The sequence below is a fragment of the Rhinatrema bivittatum genome, chromosome 10, assembly GCF_901001135.1.
Source record: "Rhinatrema bivittatum chromosome 10, aRhiBiv1.1, whole genome shotgun sequence".
Classification (NCBI taxonomy): domain Eukaryota; kingdom Metazoa; phylum Chordata; class Amphibia; order Gymnophiona; family Rhinatrematidae; genus Rhinatrema; species Rhinatrema bivittatum.
Window position 1 is genome coordinate 22,670,326 of NC_042624.1, and position 23,200 is coordinate 22,693,525.

Here is a 23,200-nt window from a genome sequence, read left to right on the forward strand (position 1 = left end):
TTCCAGTACCTGAGCCCTACTACGGTTCCTGCCTGGTTCCAGTACCCGAGTCTTGCTACAGTTCCTGCCTGGTTCCAGAACCCGAACCCAGTTACAGTATTACTACTGTCCTAGTCTGTTTCCAGTTACCTGCCCTGATCCACGACCCGCCTAAGTCCCAGCGGCCGGGCCCCTACGGGCTCCTCCCGGGGGGGGGGGGGGGCTTCGGCTTCCGAGGTTGAAGCCACCTAAGACCCAGCGGTTGGGCTCCTACGGGCTCCTCTCGGGGGAGTACCAGCTTCCAGGGTGAAGAGCATCTACGTCTCGCCTGAACATCTGCCTCCCGGCCTGCTATTCATTACAGACATTGACCATCTATTCCCAGTCTCCAGCAGGTCGGCCGAAGGGTCCACTAAACTGAGACTCCCACAACATACAAAACAACATTCATAATTTAAAACATTACAAAATAATCATTCAGAGATACAAATCATCATATATAGAATCTAAATAAAAAAACAAACCTAATAAAATTACAATCACAAAAAACTCATAGAGCTAAAAAATTAAAAAATGTAAATTAAAAATAAAATAAAGAATAAAAATAGTAAAAGTAAAAAAAAGTAGCAGTATATCCTTCAATCCTTGGTTTAAAAAAAAATCCTGCCTTGGTAATTTAGCCATCCTTCCTTCATTTAAATGATCTGCCTTATCTTGGTATCAGAAATAATGCAAAGATCGTCTAGCATTTTATTCCAACAAATTCGGTCAGCTACAGACATTGCATGATTTCTTAACTCCTCTAAACATGCCTGGGGAGTACTTGAAACTTTTAGTAATCCTTTATTGGATGATCTTCAGTCATACTGAGGGGAATACAGGCATAAAGCTGCCTCTAACCAAATAGTATCCTCTTTATTTAAAATATTAAGAATCATGGTTAACAGTTTATATTCAATTCGGTAATTAGTAGGAAGACAATGTAAGTTGGCCAAAATAGGAGTTATATGATAACTATGTTAACAAGCATATGAATTTTTGGACACTCTGTTAAACATCGAAACTTTGTAAACCGTTGTGATGGCGAAACCGAACGACGGTATATAAAACTTGATAAATAAATAAAATAAATAAATAAATATGGTCATATTTCAAAGAACCAGTTAAAATTCTTGCTGCAGCATTTTGTAATAATTGTAATGCTCATAACTCAGTTGTGGGGACACCTAATAGCAGTGAATTACAATAGTCCAAGCCTGCAAACATAATTGCCTTAAGGACTGATCAAAAGTTGTTAGGGATAAGTAAAGGTTTGTCTTTTTAATATTCTTAATTTATAGAAACCTGTCTTGACTATGTGTTTTCATATCAAGTGTTCTATCTATTGTGACTCCTAAGTCACAAACACTTGCAGAGATACAGATCTTCTAGCCTTCAAACCTAAAAGGAGGATATTCACAAACGTCTGTTATTCTTGACAACATAATAATATCCATTATTCTTAAACTCAGCGTTGCTTTATTAAAATACAATCATTGTTTTATTGCTGATATTTAAAAGAATTTTGAGTTGAATTTTCAAATGGAATACAAAATTGTATACTAAACATATACACAGATAATGAAGACTCCTGAGGGTCACCTGTCTTCATTGGCACCCAAGATTTGTTTTCTATTTTTATTTGCACTGAGCAACCTGATAAAAATTAAACCATTTTAAAACCTTAAAACCTATCCAGAAATTCCAAATTCCTCTAAATGAGAGGCTGATAGTGATCTATCATACCAAATGTGGCTTTCAAATCAAATATCACTAATATATATAATAAATTTGTCCTCCGCCAAAACCTCTCCAGAGAAGTATCAGTAAGATAATAGTGGGGTTTCAGTGGATTGATTTTCCCCAAAACCACATTGGTTTGAATTTAATAACTGATTCTTCTCTAAGAAGTCTGTTGCTTGCTTACTACCTTTTCCAGAATTTTAGCAAGAAAGGGTAGAGAGGAAATAGGTCAATTATTTTCCAATTTAGAAGTGTCTAAAGAAGGCTGTTTCAGTAGTGGGAAAATAGAAGTAATTTTTAAAGCATCTGGTATTTTCCTTCCATTTAATATGGGTAGCCAGGACTAACTCTTCTCCCAGCACCCACCCTCTCACAATGAATACACCAATAAAACACAGACCAGTAATTAGGGATTGAACAGGCCGCAGCTTTATTGCACAACAAAACAGGTCATCGAGGCACCCCAGGGATAAAAGAACACCAGGGACCCGGGAGGCGCCACGCCTACATGCCTCCGGGACCAACTGAGGCTTTTTTTCATTTATTTCTCCTGTTTTGTCTCCCAGGTTTTCTGTTTCTCTCAGTACAGGTTCTCACTCGAGCTCCACAGACTTCCAGGTTGTGCCCCTCCCCCTTGGTAATGAGGCCGACGTCATCGAGGCACCCCGGGGATAAAAGAACACCAGGGACCCGTGAGGCGCCACGCCTACCTGCCTCCAGGACCAACTGAGGCTTTTTTCATTTATTTCTCCTGTTTTGTCTCCCAGGTTTTCTGTTTCTCTCAGCACAGGTTCTCACTACCCTCTCGAGCCCCACAGACTTCCGGGTTGTGTCCCTCCCCCTCGGTGACGAGGCCGACGTCATCAAGGCATCCCGGGGATAAAAGAACACCAGGGACCCGGGAGGCACCGCGTGCTGGTGACGCGCATCAAGGGGCATACCCCTATGTACGCCCCTTCGTAGAGCCCCTCATACACCCAGAAAGAATACAAATGGACAAAGACCACCACCTACCTAACAACAGGGCCACACCAACAGCCACTAGCTCTACATTCAACATCCAAGTAAGCACAGGAAAAGGTAAATATGCAAACAACACAAAGAAACAACAACACAAATATAATCACAACAGCAAAGTAAAAAATAATATGAATACAAATAATTCCGGTAAAACGTACTCACAGTAACAAACAGACTACTAATCGTCTCCTTTCTTCTAGTCAATATACAATCAGTGTCAAAAAAATTCCCCATCATCAATTAGGTTTTGTATATGACACAAAACCTAATTTTATAGCAATAACAGAATCATGGCTAAAAAAATCAGATGTAGTCCTAAAGAACCAGCTCCCAAACAAAAACTACGAGGTCTTCTCGATCCCGAGAATAAATACAATAGGCGGCGGTTTAATATTAATTATTGAAAAAATATTTAAAATTAAATTGCTGTCGATCACAACGCCAATGAATCATGAAATTGCCCTTTTGACAATAACCAATTTCAAATCTGCCTGATCTACTGCCCACCCAGTCTCCTCGAACTAAACATTTCCCCACTAATAGAATTTTTTACAACTCATCTAAACCCGCCATAATATTAAGTGACTTTAATCTTCACATAGACGTTCACCCCCTATCTAACTCCTGCCAAACACTATTAGACATAATGACGGCATTAGGTTTCAAACTGATCACAGATAAACCTACACACAAAGCTGGCCATTCATTAGATCTAACCTTCATTAACAATAGCTTCCTTGAAAACATAAAAACCGAATACACACAAATCCCTTGGTCAGACCACTTCCTCATTAACTCCCAGTTCAAGCACACAGGAACAATAAAAAAACAAAACATAGAACCAGCTGAATTCTCATACTGCCCCCCCCCCCCTCAACACAGATATTCTTAAAGACAAACTAAGTGAAGAACTAACACATATCAACTACGCAAATAGCCCCAACGCAACAGATGACTGGTTAAATAGAACCACTACTTTAGCTAATGAATTAAACCCTCTGCAAATAGCCCACATTAAAGAACCAAAGTTAAATAATCCACGGTATAGTGAACAAATCAAAGAAGTAAAATTGACCCTGAGAAAGAAAGAAAAAGATTGGAAAAAGAACAAAACAACTGAGAATTTAACAAAGTATAGAAAGCAACTAGCATACTACAAAAAAATCAATTTTAGACACCAAAAAGAAATACTACAGCTCAAAAATAGAAAAATTTGCAAATAATGCCAGAACCCTATTTAACATAGTAAAGAACCTAACAAGCGACAATACGAACAATCACTTAACCCTACAAGAAAACCAATGCAATAATGTAGCTCAATTCTTTAAAGAAAAAATTGAGAACCTGAGAAAAAAAAATCCCTAACACTACAAAACAAGAGATTAAGATGCCCACTAGAGATGTTAGTATCTGGTCAGAATTTGAGGAGGTATCACAGGTTGAAGTAGAGAAAATAATAAATCAATTGAACCCTGCTACCCACGTAATAAATACCATCCCCATTACAGAACTAAAAAAATTAGCCAACACAATAACCCCAACACTAACTAAGATCATCAACCTCTCACTAGATGAAGGAGTAAAGCCTGATACTTTGAAAGGAGCCATAATCAAGCCAATCATTAAGAAAAAGAACCTCGACCACCTAAATCTTAACAACTATAGACCAGTTTCCAACTTACCCCTATTAGCCAAGCTAATTGAAAAAACAGTACAAAAGCAATTGTCAAACCACATTGAAAGCTATAACATATTATACCCAGCACAACATAGTTTTCGCAAACACTACAGTACTGAAAATTTGCTCCTAGCCTTATCAGATACTATCTTAAGAGGTTTCGATACAGGAACATACTAGATTCTGGTTCTATTAGATCTCTCCGCAGCATTTGACACAGTGAATCACAAAATACTACCCATAGGCTGAAAGAAATAGGACTCACTAACAAAACGATAAAATGGTTTGAGTCATACTTAAACAATAGATGTTTTCAAGTACAAATTAAAAACACACTTTCAGACAAAGTCAAACTGCAAACCGATGTCCCACAGGGATCAGCCCTGTCGGCAACACTCTTTAACATTTATCTACTTCTAGTTTGTCACCTATTAGCAGGACTCGGAATCATACATTACATATACGCAGATGATATACAGCTACTGCTACCTATTGTAAACACCATTGAAGAAACAATTAAATTTGCCAATATGTATCTTGAAATAATTAAACAGCTCTTAAATCAGATGGAACTGGAAATAAACATCGACAAAACAGAATTCTTACACCTTGAACGTAAAAACATACATCACATACAACCAACAATTACAATCAAAAATATTCAAACCGTTGAGTTAGCATTAAAAGTACGAAATCTAGGAGTAATAAGTGACCCTGAGCTAAACATGAAACAACACATCTCACTGAAAATAAAAGAAGGATACGCAAAACTAATGATCCTGAGAAGATTAAAACCTCTACTATCGCTAAACAATTTTCGCACAGTTCTACAGGCAATGATATTCGCAAGCACAGATTATTGTAACTCCCTGCTTTTAGGACTACCACAATCTACGATTCGGCCACTACAAATATTACAAAATTCAGCTGCTAGAATTTTGACTGGCAAAAAAAAGAATGACCACATTAGAGGAACACTCGCCGATTTACACTGGCTCCCAATTGAACAAATACAATACCATACAAGACACTGGGGTAGATTTTCAAAAACGGCGCGTTCGTGTACTTTTGTTGGCGCTCCAGGCGCAAACAAAAGTACGCGGGATTTTAGTAGATACACGCGTAGCCGCTAAAATCCTGGATCGGCGCGCGCAAGGCTGCCTATTCCGTGTAGCCGGCGCGCGCCGAGCCGCGCAGCCTGCCGCCATTCCCTCCAAGGCCGCTCCGAAATCGGAGCGGCCTCGAAGGGAATTCGCTAACGCCCTCCCCTCACCTTCCCCTCCCTTCCTCTACCTAACCCACCCCCCCCGGCCCTGTCTAAACCCCCCCCCCTACCTTTGTTGGGGGATTTACGCCTCCCAGAGGGAGAAGTAAATTCCCGCGCGCCAGCGGGCCACTGGCGCACCTAGATGCAACCCGGGGGCGGTTCCGGAGGGCGCGGCCACGCCCCCGGACCGCCCCAGGCCGAAACCACGCCCCCGGGCCCGCCCCCGAAGCGCCGCATCCCGCCCCGAAAACGGTGCGCCGCTCGGCCCCGCCCCCGACACACCCCCGACACGCCCCCCTCGGAAATCCCTGGGACTTACGTGAGTCCCGGGGCTCTGCGCGCGCCGGTAGGCCTATTGAACATAGGCGCACCGGCGCGCAGGGCCCTGCTCACGTAAATCCGGGCGGATTTACGCGAGCAGGGCTCTTAAAATCCGCCCCATAATGTATAATTCATAAACTAATCCACGATGAAAAAGCAGATTGGTTTAACACTGTACTGCGCGTACATGTCCCGCAAAGAAACCTAAGATCTGCTAATAAGGCTTTACTAACTGTCCCCTCTGTCAAATCAGCAAGCCTCACACAAGTAAAGGGAAAGAGCACTGTCACTGGCTGGCCCCGTGCTATGGAACACCATGCCACTCGAAATAAGGCTGCAGAAAAATTTGAAAATATTCAAAACCAATCTGGAAACCTGGCTATTTAAACAAGCTTTTTACAGAGTTAAAGATAAGGAGAAAAACAATTGAAGGATAAGGACACACGAAACTAGAAGTTATTACTTGTAACCTACAAATGCATTTTAATGTTAAATTAAAACCGCCTAATATGTTTCTAACAAACAAGCTTAACTTACAGACATAGAGGTAGATCTTCAAAAAATACGCATGTGCGTACTTTTGTTCGCGCCACCGGCGCGAACAAAAGTACACCAGATTTTATAAGATACGCGCGTATCTTATAAAATCCGGGGTCGGCGCGTGCAAGGCTGCGCAAAATTGGCAGCCTGCGCGCGCCGAGCCGCGCAGCCTGCCTCCATTCCCTCTGAGGCCGCTCCGAAATCGGAGCGGCCTCGGAGGGAATTTTCCTTCTGCGTCCCCCCACCTTCCCCTCCCTTCCCCTATCTACCCCACCCCCCAGCCCTACCTAAATCCCCCCCTACCTTTGTTGGGCAAGTTACGCCTGCTTGAAGCAGCCGTAACTTGCATGCGCCGCCCCGGCATCCCCCGGCACAGGCCGCAGTGCCGGGGGACTCGGGACCGCCTTCCCGGCCCGCCCCCGAACCATCACCACGCCCCCAGACCCGCCCCGGACCACCCCCTTCCCCCGGACATGCCCCCTCCCACCCCTTTTAGGAAGCCCCGGGACTTACACTCGTCCTGGAGCTTTGCGCGCGCTGGCGCGTGAGTGCCCTGCACACGTAAATCCGGGAGGATTTACGCGCACAGGGTTTTTTAAATCTACCCCATAGTTTTTTATACTAAATTGTTACAGTTCTATGATCTGTAATCTATACCACTCATATTTTTTCATTATCGTGCCTTTTTGTAAACCGTTGTGATGGTTACCCAACTCAATGACGGTATAGAATAGTTTTTAAATAAATAAAATAAATAAACTAATAACTTACATAGGCCGCACTGTACACCCGCCACCAACTAGCAAGTTGCATAGATCCAGGCTAGCCAACCTTGTGTCATTGATATTTTCTGTAGCCGCACCCAGAACCCCTGCCACCACCCAACAAGGAGTTGTGCAAATAAGCCCCCACCACAACCCAGCAAGGAACCTCACGCAGAACAACTGCACCCAGTTGTCCCGCCCGTAATCCTGACCTGACACCTGTTGGGTCATTGCACCATTCAATACCATGCTGAATCTCCACCAGCTTGGGCAACCCACCCCAACTGCGACTCCACAACCCAACAAAACGATCCACAAATCAACATACATAAGAGTAATATGAAGGTGGGTGGGAGGGAAGCTGCTTGAAACAGCGATGGCAGGCAAATGGTGACTGCCATTACGCCACGAGAACCCCAGTATAACTTCACCCACAACCGACGACCCCAGGGCCATGGGAAGCAATAGGTTCCCGACTTAACAGGTTTGAAATTTCAAACCTCGCTAGCTCCTTAACCAGTCAATGGGCTGGCACACCAGGCTCACCTCTCCTTTTGAACCCGGCAGCCCACCCACCCTCCCCCATCCAAAAGTGCCGGCTCGAATTATGCCTGGCACCCACACTAATCCGGGCACCCTGGTACAAGACCAAGGTGCCCTTCTCTAATATGGATAGCCAGGACTAGCTCTTCTCCCAGCACCCATTCTCTCACAATAAATACACCAATAAAACACAGACCAGTAATTGGGGATCAAACAAGCCGCAGCTTTATTGCATAACAAAACAGGTGCCCGAGTTTAACTAATAACTTACATAGGCCGCACTGTACACCTGCCACCAACAGCAAGATGCACAGATCCAGGCTAGCCAACCTTGTGTCATTGACATTTTCTATAGCCGTACCCACAGCCCCTGCCACCACCCAGCAAGGAGTTGTGCAAATAAGCTCCCACCACAATCCAGCAAGCAGCCTCACGCAGGACAACTGACCCAATTGTCCTGCCTGTAATCCCGACCTGACACCTGTTGCATCATCGGATTATTCAACACCACGCTGAATCTCCACCAGCTCGGGCAACCCACCACAGGCACAGGATATAACCATCCTGTGACACCACCCACTCCCAAAAAAACAATGTAGCCTAGATCCCTAACGAAACAGATCTTCCAAAGCCTCCTGGAATGTATTTAAGAATAAATCTAGCCCTATAAAGGATAAATGCACTCCATCACGAAAAAGCCCCTGATCGAGGTCCCAAGATCACTCATGTCTGATATGCTGACCCCCCAAAGCGCTAGTCAAGAACCAATTTGCCTATTGGCTTTAGCCAGCAACGCTGCCAAATACTTTTATCCATTTTGGCAGGCCTCGGAATTATATCAGACCAGCAAATCACAGCAGCAGGCAAGAAGACCGATATGGTCATCAAGTCCTTATGGACCATGCTGATGAATTTATGTCTGGACACAGAACCCCAATCATTCCCTCCCAAATGAATTATCAATACATGCAGTTGGCCAAAGCACGAGAGACAGTGCCATAAACATGGAATTCATTCGTCCCAATGCATCCCCCTATGACTCAACCAATGAATGGTCACATCACGATGAGAGAAGTCCAATTGAACTCCGTATGGACGCTCGCATGCATGTTTAAAAGCCCACATGACATGAGTGTCCAACAATCCAAACTTGCCACCTGCAGCCTGCAGCACCTGCAAAGAAAATAACATTAGTACGAAGCACTTATCATTGGTGACCCGGGCGTATATACCCTTTGAACACACCCGACTTCCAACGCCCAATTTGCTGAATTACTCTGCCCGACAAACCCGCACGAGCTGCAGAAGTGGATGAACCAATTCAGAAAGATTGAGATCCAAAACGATTAACATCCAACTCCATAGCCATTAAACCCGACCGCAACATTGTCTCGAATTGATATTTGGTGAGAGGATGTAAATCTAAATGAATCAGGAATCTAGAACCTCCCATAGGCCACATTGCAATAAAGGCGGTGGAGTTAGCCACAGGACACGTTCTCAAACCTGGAATGGCATGCAACACTATGGATGCACCCTTTCCTCATTGATCAGTTTTTGGTCAAGGAATGAATAAAATAATGGAATCAGAACACAATGTAACATGCTGGGTAAGCAACCCTGAGGACTCGAATCCTTGGCAGCTCTTGCCACTAATCCACTAATTCGGAACGCACCAAAGAATGCAAACACAGAACTAGCAGCATTCATACTCTGAACTACAAATACCCGACAAAGCATCCCACAAGCGCAGCAAAATGTCATGGGTAATAGGCAAGCGCCCCTTTAAAACTCAAACTCCGTCCCTTGACCATCCCAGCAACAAAGACGGACCAAAAGCCATCCTAAAGGAAAACCCCAACCATGCGCCCGCATAAAAAATGAGAATCCTAAAAGATGCCTAGTCACCGCAGCTTTCGAAACACCTCCCACCTTGGCATTCTCGATAAAACGCACAATACATATATCAGAAACTGGACCCCCCAGCAGCCCAATGTAGCAAAAAAGGACACCACTTTCTCAGCCCCTTTCACATAAGCCGACCATGTGGAAGGGGCTAGCGATGCTCTGAGAGCTTCCATGCTTCTTGGAACCAAATTACCATAGGAAAGCAGGCACTGAAGTTCCCTGCAGATCCGCCTCCAGAGCAAGCTTCCCGAACAGGTCCCACTTGCAACGAGAGAGAGAATCAGCCAACACATTAGAAACCCCAGACACATGACACGCCCACACAGTCGCATTTAACTCCATGCAGTAAAGATCAAATTCCCGCAACAACTCAGAAACTAACAAACATTTTGCTGCCCTCTTATTGATAACCTCAACCATGCTTATCGCACCAAAAAACCACTTTCTTATTCCGAATACACTTGCCCCAGAGTACCACAGCAACCACGATAGGAAATAGCTCAATAAAGGTAATATTTTTGGTAGTACCGGACTGCTTCCACTCTCCAGCCACAAAGCAGCACACCAGGATCCCTGACAATAAGCACAGAAACCAATCGAACCTGCTACATCAGTGTACAATTCCAAGTCATAGCTGGATATGGGCCCTGTTTGCTACAACAAAGTACCATTAAAACTGGATAAGAACCTATTCCAAATGAGTAAATCATCACGAATCCCGTGAGTAATCTGTAAATGATGGAAACTGTTAACTCCGTACATCGCATATGACAACCAACACAAAAACACCCTACCCATGGGATAACCCAACACACAAAGTTCAGGTTTCCAACCAAAGACTGCACCTGCTGCAATGTCAATTTCTTTACCCCTAGCGCTCTGTTCACCATCCTTTTGAGCTTGATCACTATCTCTGCCAGTAAACGTGACATTATGGGCCCTGAATCAAGTTCAATACCCAGGAAAACTAGACAAGTAGACGGCCCCACCGTTTTACCTTACGCAATTGGAATGCCAAAATTGGCTGCCATATTATAGAAACAACTCAGAATATCAGCACAAGCACTAGAGCCCACTTGACCTACAAAAAAATCAACCAAATAATACACCATATTAGACGATCCTGCTTGTTGCTCTACATACTGAACACTTTGAAATAGGCACACACAATAAATGCTTGCCGATGGGTTGCTCTATCAACAAAATAAGAACCCTGGAAACAAAATCTCAACAAAGGAAAACTCTCCGGGTGCACTGGTAAGAGACAAAAAGCGGATTCGATATCCACTTTGGCCATCAAGGCCCCCAGGCCACAATGCTGAACTAGGCGCACTACCGAACTGAATGAAACATACTGAACCGCAGAACGCTCATGGGGAAAGAAATCATTAACTGACCTACCTTTAGGAAAAGTGTATCATCCTAAATTTCCTTGGCTCTTTTTTAGGAATTACTGCTAAAGGTGACAAAACCAAATCTGTAAAAGGTGGTTCAGGAAAAGGACCCGCAATGTGACCCAAACCAATTTCTGCCTGCAATTTTTAATAATGATATTAGCCATACTTCAGACCGACGGGCAATTATCCCCACCCCAACCCCTATAGGCCACATAAAATAAATCTCAAAACCCTCCGAAAACCTGCGCAACAAAAACAATTTGGAATTTGGTTATCTTTGCAACCAGGGCCACAATGCTTCAACTCTGATCGGAGTAGGAGCAACCTCAAGATCATCATTTCTGAGCACCCTTTGCTGCCCCTCCTCTAGTAGACCCTCCCCCTGAAACCCCATTTCCTGCACGCTTGGCACATTTAGAAGCCGGGTGACCTACTCCGTAATTGGGACAAATGTGCCAAAATTTACAGTCTGGGAAATTACATACAGAGTGGTTGAAACGCCAGCAAACATCGAGTAGTCCTACTTCCGCTCTATTCACTGCTCCTGACCCAGATCCGGCATAAAAGGAACACCCATCAGTACCTGTGACTGAACCAGGCACATTACCTGACGCTGATGAAGGAATCTTAGTATTTATTTGTGTAAGCCACAATTCAACATCCTGAGAATCCCAGGACATGAATTTTTTCTCTTCCATGCAATCTCTGTAGTGCTCGACATATCAAGCAACAACCACCCTTCATATTCCTTGCTAGCTGCCAAAATCGCACCCGCATATGCAAGCAAAGGACCATACTGCACACTGTCATGATGCCCAACAACACTCGTGAGACGCAAAAAAGCCCAAATCCAATTAAGTACATTCCATGCAACCTTTTTTTTGTGTCCCAGGAAAATGCTCAATTCCTCTTTTTTTTTTTTAAATTCTTTATTTCTAAATTTTCAATAATGTTACAAACATAGGAGTTTTTCCACAAAAAAAATACAATATCATACTACATCATTCACAATATTATAAGAAAAGAAAAAGAAGAAATTTTCCATTTCTACTAAGTATGATATATAAAAAACAAATTAGGAAATGATAACTCCCCCTAATAACAATGGCATAAAGAAATTGGAGATCCAATATTCATCTAATTAGGACAACAAATACTATTTACTTTTACCAGGAAAGAGGGAGGATTCATGTTTCATACTTCTAATACTAGAGAGTAAGTTCCTCAGGCTGGTACTGTGTGGCTGTCCAGCAGTTGTTTTAATTGGGCAGGGTCAAAGAAAATATATTTATTTTCTCCTAATCTCAAGTTACACTTACAAGGATATCGAATAATCATTTGACCCCCCAAATTCCTAACTGCCTGACTCAAATTTAGAAATTCTTTTCTGCGTTTCTGTGTTTCTTTTGTGAGGTCTGGATATATCCAGACCTTCTGCCCTAAATATATCTTCTCACGATTAATAAGAAACATTTTTAAGATATTGTCTCTGTCTGAAGAAAACCTGAAAGTTACCAGGAGTGTCCCGAAGAATTCTACTTGCTCCTCCAATGATGTTTCTAGGAATTGAGTTAAATCATCTCCAAGAGGTTGATCCAATGATGTTTGAGGTTGTTGTGGTTTTTTCCTCGGTGTCGTTGCAAAATATATATTCGAAATCGGTGGAAATGCTTCATAAGAAATTTGCAATATCTCAGTCATATATTTTTTGAACTGTTCTTGAGGAGATAGAATTTTAACACATGGAAAATTTAGAACTCTTAAGTTTAGATATCTTGATTTATTTTCCAAGTTTTCAATTTTCCTTACAGCCATATCTTCAACTTGAATCATTTTAGCCTGAATATCTTTAACTGTAGAGACCTCCTTTGTAATTTCCTGTATCTTTTTCTCATGATCTTTCTTTTGCGTTTCAAGCTCCACAATTATATTTTGGGAAGAGTTCACAGCCACCACAAGTATGGAAATAGTTTTTTCTAACATTACTATTGCAGACCAAATAGAGTCTAGCGTAGTTACTTTTGGCCGGACAAGTTTCTGCACAGATAGAGCCTGACTCACCATTCCTTGCTGGCAGACCTCTGCAATCCTGTTGGATTCGTCTGTCAGCGTCTCTCTGCTCCGCTGCAAGATGTCATTTCTGCTAGGCCCCGGCAAGATATCATCAGCCATACTCGGGGAGTTTTCTCCTCGCCCCGATCCGACCTTAGCAGAAGCAGATAATTCAACCTCGGTGCTTACACTTGGCTGATCCTCCATTATCGCTCCCCCTCCGGTATCCAAGCCTTGTGGAGAAGCGAAATCAATCGGGGTTGCACCAAGGTTAGGAGGCAGGAGAGTCTCTAGTTCCCTCGGGGACAAAGATATTTCGTCCTGGAGAGACAAAGCGTGTCCCGCGCTCATGCTCTCAGCGGACTCCAACCCGGGGCTTGAAACAGCTGTCGGCGCACAGAACCCCTCGATTCGAGGTTGAGAAGAGGTTGGTGTAGAGGGTAAGGAGGCATCGACTCTCACCTTCCCCTTTCTTTTTGTGTGGGGCATTATTTCGAAAGGCAATAGAGCTAGGTCGAGGAGCTCAAAAAACGCCGACCTCGCCCTCGGCGGCCATATTGGATCAGCCGGCAATTCCTCTTTTTTTAAATTCTTTCCTCCTTCCCCTCCAGTAACTGAAAAATATCAATATATTTTCTCTGCTGGATTTTCTTTCTAAGGGCCCTAGGAACATCCTCCCACAGCTCAGAAAAGGGAACTAACACTGGCGCGCCCCTGTCATGTCCTTTCTCCATCCCGGCTTGAAGAAGAAGAGGAGGAGAAAGGCGAAGAATCAGAAGAACTAGACCTACTTCACGTACACTTAACCTTATCATGCCTCTTAATCTTCTCAACATCTCCCAACATATCCCCTGAGGCAGCAGACTCAGTCCCTCCTGCTCTCCCTTCACAACTCGCACCCCCGGGAATCGCTATAGCCATACTCGAACTTGAATTACCCATCCCAGTCCCAATCTCACCCTTAGTCATAGTACCGACATCCCTGTCCCTCGACGTCAGAGCCAAAGGCCTAATGACGCCCGCCGCAACAGTTAGAGGATCGTTATGCCAACCTTCCGCTCGTGAGGGGCCTGGGCCTTCCACAGCATCCTGGGAACTTTGCATCTATGAAGAGAAAGAAACGACCAAAGCAGCAAGACCCAGCAAACCTGCGGTACCAACATTCCCCATTGCAGACCGAAAGGCATCAACAACGAGTCCCAACCCATGGCAGGTCCCAGAGATCTCCATGCCCCTGGATTGGAACATCCAAATGGGAAAACTCCCTCAAACCCCGATGGCAAATAACCTGTTAGGCCACCCCACCCACCCCCATCGGGGAAGGCATCCTTCCTTGTAGGCAGGAACCCGACCAAGGCCCACAGTCGGACCTGGCCCAAGATGACCCTCACCAGGGAAAAATTGCCTCATTGGGTCCCAAAAACCTCTGCCACAAACTGCCCTCCCATACCCCAGTCCATGGAAAACCCAGTGCAAGGAAAGCTAACCCTGCTTTCTCAAGAGGACCGACCCTGCTTTCTCAAGAGGACCGCCCACTGCCATTCTGGGACCATCAGCACTACCTGAAGCTGCCAACCGCCTGCTTCCCCCGGCCCCCTGTCCTGGAACAGCCACCTTCGCGACTCCCTCAGAAACAGAATGTAGTTCAGCTGAGGCTGACATGTCAGCAGCAGCAGTAGGAACTTGGGGTAAGACTGAGCCAGGCACCCCTGAAAGATCCCCCAACAAATTGTTGCCATAGCTGAACCCTGCTTGTGGCAAGTTAAAAGGAGCTACATTATTTCTCATCGCCACCACTGACATCCCAGGGGGCCCCGCTGTGGGTCACATGCAGAAAATCAAGGCCTCTGCTGCATGCGTACATACAAAGTGAAAGCTCTGGATCTCCATCTACCTATGGCCCGGATCGCTTGATCCGAGAAACCCAATTCTGCAGCTGAAGTAGCTGCTCCAATTCTGAATGAATGGGACGTAAAACGTGTAACATCCCAGCCCAGCGTTTGAACTACCCACTTCAAGATAGTAGAAAATTGAAAAACCGTTAACGGCTCCCCATTTTCTTTTCTTTTATTTTTTATTTAAAACTTTTTTATACCGGCATTCGTAGGACACATCATGTCGGTTTACAAAAAACTGAGAAGGAAAGGAAATTACAATGAACAGGGGAGGGGATAACTGGGTGAGTACACAAGTAAAAGAGAGGATATTTAACAAGCAGCGATACAACTATTTGCATTCGGTTAGGGTTATATATGCAAATGAACTAATATACAATGTTACATGGCATGTGCACTTGACACATTTAGCATGTGGAACTTGATTACAGTAGCGCGGGGCTTGTGCACTTGATACACAGTGACGGTTGCAGAGGGGGGGGTGTGGGGGGGGGGAAAGGTTGCAGGGGTGGTTGATAAGGATCAGGTAAGGGTATAGGCTAGGTTGGGATTAAGGTGAATAATGGGCAAACATCTTATATTAAGAAAGAACCTGGCCTCCTTGGCCTGACTGCCACATACTCCTTAATACATCTAACTGGACAAACAACCTCGTCCCTTGCTGGTATTAATGTTATCATATGCCCCCTACCTGTCTGGTCAACTTTGGAACGGTGTATGCAAAATTTAACCTTCCTCTCATATACCCAAACCAGATCCACCCATATATCAGGGCCCTGCACATTTACCCGTGAATTAGCCACCAACTCCCGCACGCGCAAAGCTCCAAAGAAAGCCATTACATATGCTGTGCTAAATAGAATCACTTCATAGTTGGACCAACATACCGTAGGTAGCTGTCCTACTATCTCAATAACATCTTAATAGTGAATGGGTAAACGTTTATGCATCTCCTCTGCCCTTTCCCTGCCCCATCCCCCTAAGAGTCTTTTCACCACAAAGTTTACTAATGGACTGCCCTAACCCCGTATCTTCTGGAAGAATGCAAAGCCCGCCAACTGAGACCGCACTGATGCCAGGGAATACCCATTCTCTCTTGCCCACAAAATGAATCGTACCACACCTGACTCCCCCACCGGGCCACCCCGCCATCCCAATATATACAAATAACATGTCACGACCCCACATCCTCCTGTGTAAGGTGCCCAAGTGGCCGGGGCAATTGATTGATGGATCAATGACCATGCTGCATCAGGCCAAGTGTCCAAAGAAGCTCTGGAAAAGGTACTCCCTCCAACTCCGCCTGAGGCGCTGCCTCTCTGAAGATCTGCCACTTGAAACGAGAAAGGGCATCCGCAATTATATTTCTCATCCCCGGTACATGCCTTGCTGTTACATAGATGTTCCAACTAATGCAGCAAAAACCAATTCACGCAATAGCAATGACACCTTGTTACATTTGGCCGGCTGTCTATTTATCACCTGTACTACTCCCAGGTTGTTGCACCAAAATACCACTCGCTTATTGGCAAGTCTTTCGCCCCAAATATCAAGTGCTACCATGATGGGGAACAATTCTAAAAATGTTATATTTCTAGTGATGCCATTTGTCACCCAAGATACTGGTCAGGGCGCCGCACACCACTGCCCCTGAAAATAAAGACCAAAACCACATCAGAATATAATTCTAATGCCTAATTCGAAACTTCTGCCTCCTGCATGATACATATCCCATTAAACGAATCCAAGAAAGCGGCCCACACTCCTAACTCATCTTTCACCCGCCTAGTTACCCTAATAAAATGGTGCCCAGCACGCACTCCCACAGTTGCTGACAATAGTCTACGAATAAAAGCACGGCCCATAGGGATAACCCGACACACAAAATTAAGTGAGCCAATCAACGATTGCATCTGTCGCCATGTAACCTTCTTTGCTTTTTGAACCAAATGGACCAAACCCCGTAACTTCTCCACCTTAACCTCTGGTAAACGTGAAATTATGGCAACTGAATCCAATTCAATACCCAGAAACGTAAGTTGAATCACAGGCCCTTCCGTCTTATCATGCGCTATAGGGACCCCCAACCCACTGGCAACTTGCAAAAAACTGTCTAACTGAGTCTGTCAAGACTTGGACCGACTGGGCCCCACAAACAAAAAATCATCTAAATAATGAAGCAAACTGGCTCCACCTGTGCACTGTTCTACAACCCACTGAAGAAAAGAACTGAAAGCCTCAAAAAAAGGCACAAGATACCACACAACCCATAGGCAGACAACGGTCCACAAAATAGTGCCCTTCAAAACGAAAACCTAACAAATGGAAACACACAGGGGGGCGGATTTTAAAAGCCCTGCGTGCGCCGGCGCACCTATTTTGCATAGGCCGCCAGCGCGCGTAAGTCCCTGGGCTTTCGAAAAGGGGCGGGAGGGGACATGTCCGGGGGCGTTCCCGAAACGACGCAGCGTTTCGGGGGCGGGCCCAGGCCTCCGGACCAGCCCCCAGGACCGGAGGACGGAGCGGGGCTGCCGGCCGACGCGCGCAAAGTTACGCCTGCTTTTAGCAGGCGTAACTTTGCCGACAAAGGTAGGGGGGGGTAGATAGGGCCGGGGGGGGGGGGGGGTGGGTTAGGTAGGGGAAGGGAGGGGAAGGTGGGGGGAGGACGAAGGAAAGTTCCCTCCGAGGCCGCTCTGAATTCCCTGTACGTACCTGGATCAGTCCAGACAGTGGGTTATGTCCCCAATCCAGCAGATGGAGTCAGCACAAGCTTTGAGGGGGCGTATCCATATATACTACTACCCCCTCTGCAGGAGTTCAGTATCTTCTGACTCCAGCAGATGCGAGTAGGGGAATCAGGCTTCCCCTCCTTTTCCTTTTTCTTCACTTTCTTGCTTGATTATGGCTGGTTGTTGTCTTTTTCTGTGGATCAAGTTTGTATCAAGTTTGTATTAAGTTTAAAAAAAAAAAAAAAAAAGTAAGGCAGAGTTCTTTCAACTTCTGGGGAGTGGCTTATCTTCCTTGTCTCTTCTCTGCGGCCTTGCTGTTTATTTCTCGTTGCAGCCAGGGGTAAGTTTGTTTTTCCTTTGTAGTTTTTTCCTTCACAGCTCAGCCCCCGGTGCCCGCGAAAGCCGGTGGAGCCGGCCTCTTCGCTCTTTACTCCCTCACCCGCGGCCATTTTACAGCTCCTCATGGGCTGCTGAGCCATTTAGGGAAAGATGTCTGGGGCGGGTCGTGTGGCCGGGAAGGCCCCCCCGCGGCACCCTCCTCTATTTTCGGACAACGGGCAGTGCGGGCCGACCGGGCCCCCCCACAGCGGCGCTTTTGTGCGCGTGCCCCCCCCCCCCCCCCCGTGGCTTTTTCTTTTCTCCTACAGCGATCCCGATGCCGCGGCCGTCCCGCTGTGCGGCCTGCGGAGACCCGGGGTCCCGGATTTCCCGGGAGGGCATCTGTGCACGATCCCTGACTGATTTCTCTTTTTTGCCCGGGCGGCGCGGGCCGGCCACTCCGCCATTTTTGGCGGGAACGGCGGACATTTTACATTCTGAGCGCCCTGAGGTGCAGGCCACGAGGGGGAACGGATCCCTGGAGGCCACGAGGGAGAACGGATCCCTGGAGGACTCTACCAGCGGGGGTGTTCCCCCGATTTTGGTGCAGGAACCAAGCACCCAGAGCCAGGGAGCAGGAACCACGCCGCCCCCGAAGCGCACCCGAGCAGGCCGGGGTTCTCTCCGGAGTTTATCCTGCTCATGCATACCGCTTATCTGCAGGGGCTGGAAGCACCTGTGGGACCCCCCCCTCCTAAGATCCCTCGGATGTCGCCCTCGACGCCGGCCCCCCCCGACCCTCCGGGAGTGGGGGCCTCCCGCCTTCCTACCCGGGTCCGATCCACGCCCGCGGCAGTGGGGGCGGTGCCAGACCCAGCGGGACATGGACTTGACCTCCCGGACGGGGGACAAGGGGACGGCACGCAGGAGGGGGATGATCCGCGTACCCTACGCCTCTTCCAGAGGGAAGAGCTGGACGACCTCATCCCGCAGATCATCCAAGAATTAGATTTGGACCCGCCACCAGACCCGCCTGCCCCAGTAGCTCCCGCTGTCGTCACTTCTTCAAGGAAGGGAGATCCTGTCTTGGCGGCACTCCGGCCGAGGGCTCGGGCTTTTCCCATTCATGACTCGTTTTACAACTTCTCACCAGGGAATGGGACACCCCGGAGGCCTCCCTGAAGAGCAGCCGGGCTATGGAAAAGCTGTACCCGCTCCCCGAAGATTTCTGGACCTCATCAAGGTCCCAAAGGTGGACTCCGCAGTGTCGGCGGTCACGAAGAGGACGACTATCCCAGTGACCGGAGGTGCGGCGTTGCGGGACACACAGGATCGTAAGTTGGAAGTTTTCCTTAAGCGGGTTTTCGAGGTCTCACTCCTCACGTCTCAGAACCTGCCGTCCGATGAGGCTGCCCAGGCAGATCGGCTAGAAGCTGCAGTGGCGTATGGGGCGGACGCCTCGTACGACCTTTTTCGGGTCCTCGCAAGATCCATGGTTTCGGTATTGGCAGCACGACGACTACTGTGGCTACGCAATTGGGCGGCTGATACGTCCTCTAAGTCGAGTCTGGGCTCTCTTCCCTTCAGGGGCAAGTTCCTCTTCGGGGAGGATTTGGACCAGATCATCAAGTCCCTGGGGGAGAACGCTGTTCATCGGCTGCCAGAGGATAGGTTTCGACCATCCAGAGCATTTTCTTCTTCTTGGACCAGAGCCAGAGCGCAACGGCGCTACAGGGATTGGGGACAGACTAACTTATTTCTACGCGGAGTGGGCACGGATCACCTCGGACCAGTGGGTCCTGGATACCATAAAACACGGCTACGCATTGGAATTTGTCCGCCCCCCGCAGGGAAGGTTCATCTTTTCCCCCTGTGGCTCGGACCTCAAGAGAGGAGCGGTGCAGCTGACTCTGGACAGACTCCGGGAGATAGGCGCTATTGCACCCGTGCCCTTCGGAGAGGTGGGCTCGGGCCACTATTCCATCTATTTCGTCGTACCAAAGAAGGACGGTTCCTTCCGGCCTATCCTAGACCTCAAGGAAGTCAACAAATCCCTTCGAGTCGTTCGGTTCCGCATGGAAACACTCCGGTCAGTGATTGCGGCGGTGCATCGGGGGGAGTTCCTCTTCTCCCTTGACTTAACGGAGGCCTACCTGCACATTCCCATCCGCCCGGACCACCACCGTTTCCTTCGTTTCAAAATTCTGGACCAGCATTTTCAGTTCACGGCTCTCCCGTTCGGATTGGCGACGGCGCCGCGCACCTTCACCAAGATCATGGTAGTCGTGGCGGCAGCTCTCCGGAAGGAGGGCATCCTGGTTCATCCTTATCTGGACGATTGGCTCCTCCGGGCGAAGTCATTCGATCATGGACACTCAGCGGTGACTCGAGTAGTACGGTTTCTACATTCCCTGGGATGGGTAGTGAACTTCTCGAAGAGCTCCCTCATGCCCTCGCAACGCTTGGGTTTTTTTTGGGGGCGACCTTCGACACCCTACTGGGCAAAGTTTTTCTGCGCCAAGACAAAGCTCAATCCTTGCGGGATCACACACGACGGTTCTCTGCGTTAACAGAGCCCACCTCCTGGGACTACCTGCAACTCCTGGGAGTGATGGGGTCCACCATCGACCTTGTACCTTGGGCTTTCGCGCCCATCAGGACCTTACAGTGGGCGCTCCTCTCCCGTTGGAAACCAGTATCGCAGGACTACCAGATGATTCTCCCGCTCCCGCAGAATGCCAGGGACAGTCTGGGCTGGTGGTTGGATCCGCCGAACCTGGCCCGTGGCGTGTCCCTCGATCTGCCAAATTGGGTGGTGGTGACCACCGATGCCAGACTAGCAGGCTGGGGTGCAGTCTGAGATCGAAGCGCCACGCAGGGGACGTGGTCCACGCTGGAGGCGAAGTGGTCAATCAACCGTCTGGAAACCAGAGCAGTCCGGCTAGCTCTGCGACATTTCCTCCCGCTTCTTCGGAACCGGGAAGTCAGAATCCTATCGGACAACGCTACCACCGTGGCCTACATCAACCGATAAGGAGGCACGAGCAGCCCGCAGGTCGCGCTCGAGGCGGCGCTGCTGATGCAATGGGCGGAGCGTCATCTCGTCCGGCTAGCGGCCTCACACATCGCCGGTGTGGACAACGTCCAGGCGGACTTCCTCAGTCCGTCAACTGCTGGACCCCGGAGAGTGGTCTCTCTCCGACAAAGCGATGCAACTTCTCGTCCATCGGTGGGGGGCCCCCCACTTGGATCTGATGGCGTCCGCTCTCAACGCCAAGGCTCCACGCTTCTTCAGTCGCCGGAGAGAGCGCGGCGCGGAGGGAGTGGATGCCCTGGTCCTCCCGTGGCCGCCACATCTTCTGCTCTACGCTGTTCCACCATGGCCCCTGGTGGGCAGGATGCTCCGCAGAATAGAAAGCCATCAGGGGACCGTGGTTTTCGTCGCCCCAGAATGACCCAGGCGACCCTGGTTTGCGGACCTGCTACAGCTGGTGATCGACGGGCCAATCAGGCTGGGGCACCTCCCCCAGCTCCTACATCAGGGCCCGGTATTTTTCGAGCAGGCAGAACTCTTCTGTCTTGCGGCCTGGCTTTTGTGAGGCGCCGCCTCCGGCGTCGGGGCTACCCAGAGGCGGTAGTATCCATGCTATTGCAGGCACGAAAGACATCGACGTCGGCGGCCTATGTTCGAGTCTGGAAGGTGTTCGAGCTGTGGTGTACCAGCCAGGCCACGAGACCCGCTAAGGCTTCTGTACCTCAGATCCTTCAGTTTCTACAGGCGGGGGTGGAAAAAGGGCTCGCCTATAATTCACTATGGGTTCAGGTGGCCGCCCTTGGTTCACTGTTGAGCGATGGGGGCTCTCTTCTACAGTATCCTGACATTGCTCGTTTTCTCAAGGGTGTCAAGCATATGCGTCCTCCGTTACGGGACCCTTGTCCCTCCTGGAGTCTTAACCTTGTGCTTCGCTCCCTGTCGGGACCACCGTTCGAGCCGCTGCGCAGCACAACAATAAAGGATCTCACTCTCAAGACTGTATTTCTTGTGGCCATCTGTTCCGCTCGACGCATCTCGGAGCTGCAGGCTCTGTCGTGTAGTGAACCAGACGGTGGAGTTGCCGTCCTTCTCTTCCTCAGAGCCGAAGTCTCTCCGTCTCTTGAATGTCAAGCGCACTCTGCGCCTCTATCTGGAGGCTACAAATGAGTTCCGGACCACTGACCATCTCTTCGTACTCTGGGCCGGTCCTAAGAAGGGGTCTCAGGCCTCGAAGGCTACCATTGCCAGATGGCTGAAGGCCGGCATTGCTGCTTCCTACATTGGGGCGGGTCGGACTCCCCCACCCGGAATCGTAGCGCATTCTACACGTTCTCAGGCGGCTTCCTGGGCGGAGGTTCGCTCGGTATCCTCGCAGGAAATTTGTAGGGCAGCCACCTGGAAATCGTTACACACGTTCTCGAGGCACTATCGTCTGCACCTCGCCTCTTCGGTTTCTGGACACTTTGGCGAGCAGGTTCTCCGAGCAGACCTCGCAGGACCCCACCCGATTTAGGGAAGCTTGGGTACATCCCACTGTCTGGACTGATCCAGGTACGTACAGGGAAAAGAAAATTATTACTTACCTGCTAATTTTCGTTCCTGTAGTACCATGGATCAGTCCAGACGCCCACCGCGTTTGGGTTCTTGATCCTGCTCAGCTCTGCGCTACTTCTTGCTCGCAGTGTTCTGTGTTCTGTGTTCTTTTCGCTGTTTTTCACAGCTCCCTACAAGTTGGTAGGATGTTTGCAGTTACTTGTTGCGGTTACAATTGTTTTCATTATCTGTTTCCACAAACTTGATCCTTCGGGGGTTTCTACTCTGGCTTTGATATACTCGATACTGAACTCCTGCAGAGGGGGTAGTAGTATATATGGATACGCCCCCTCAAAGCTTGTGCTGACTCCATCTGCTGGATTGGGGACATAACCCACTGTCTGGACTGATCCATGGTACTACAGGAACGAAAATTAGCA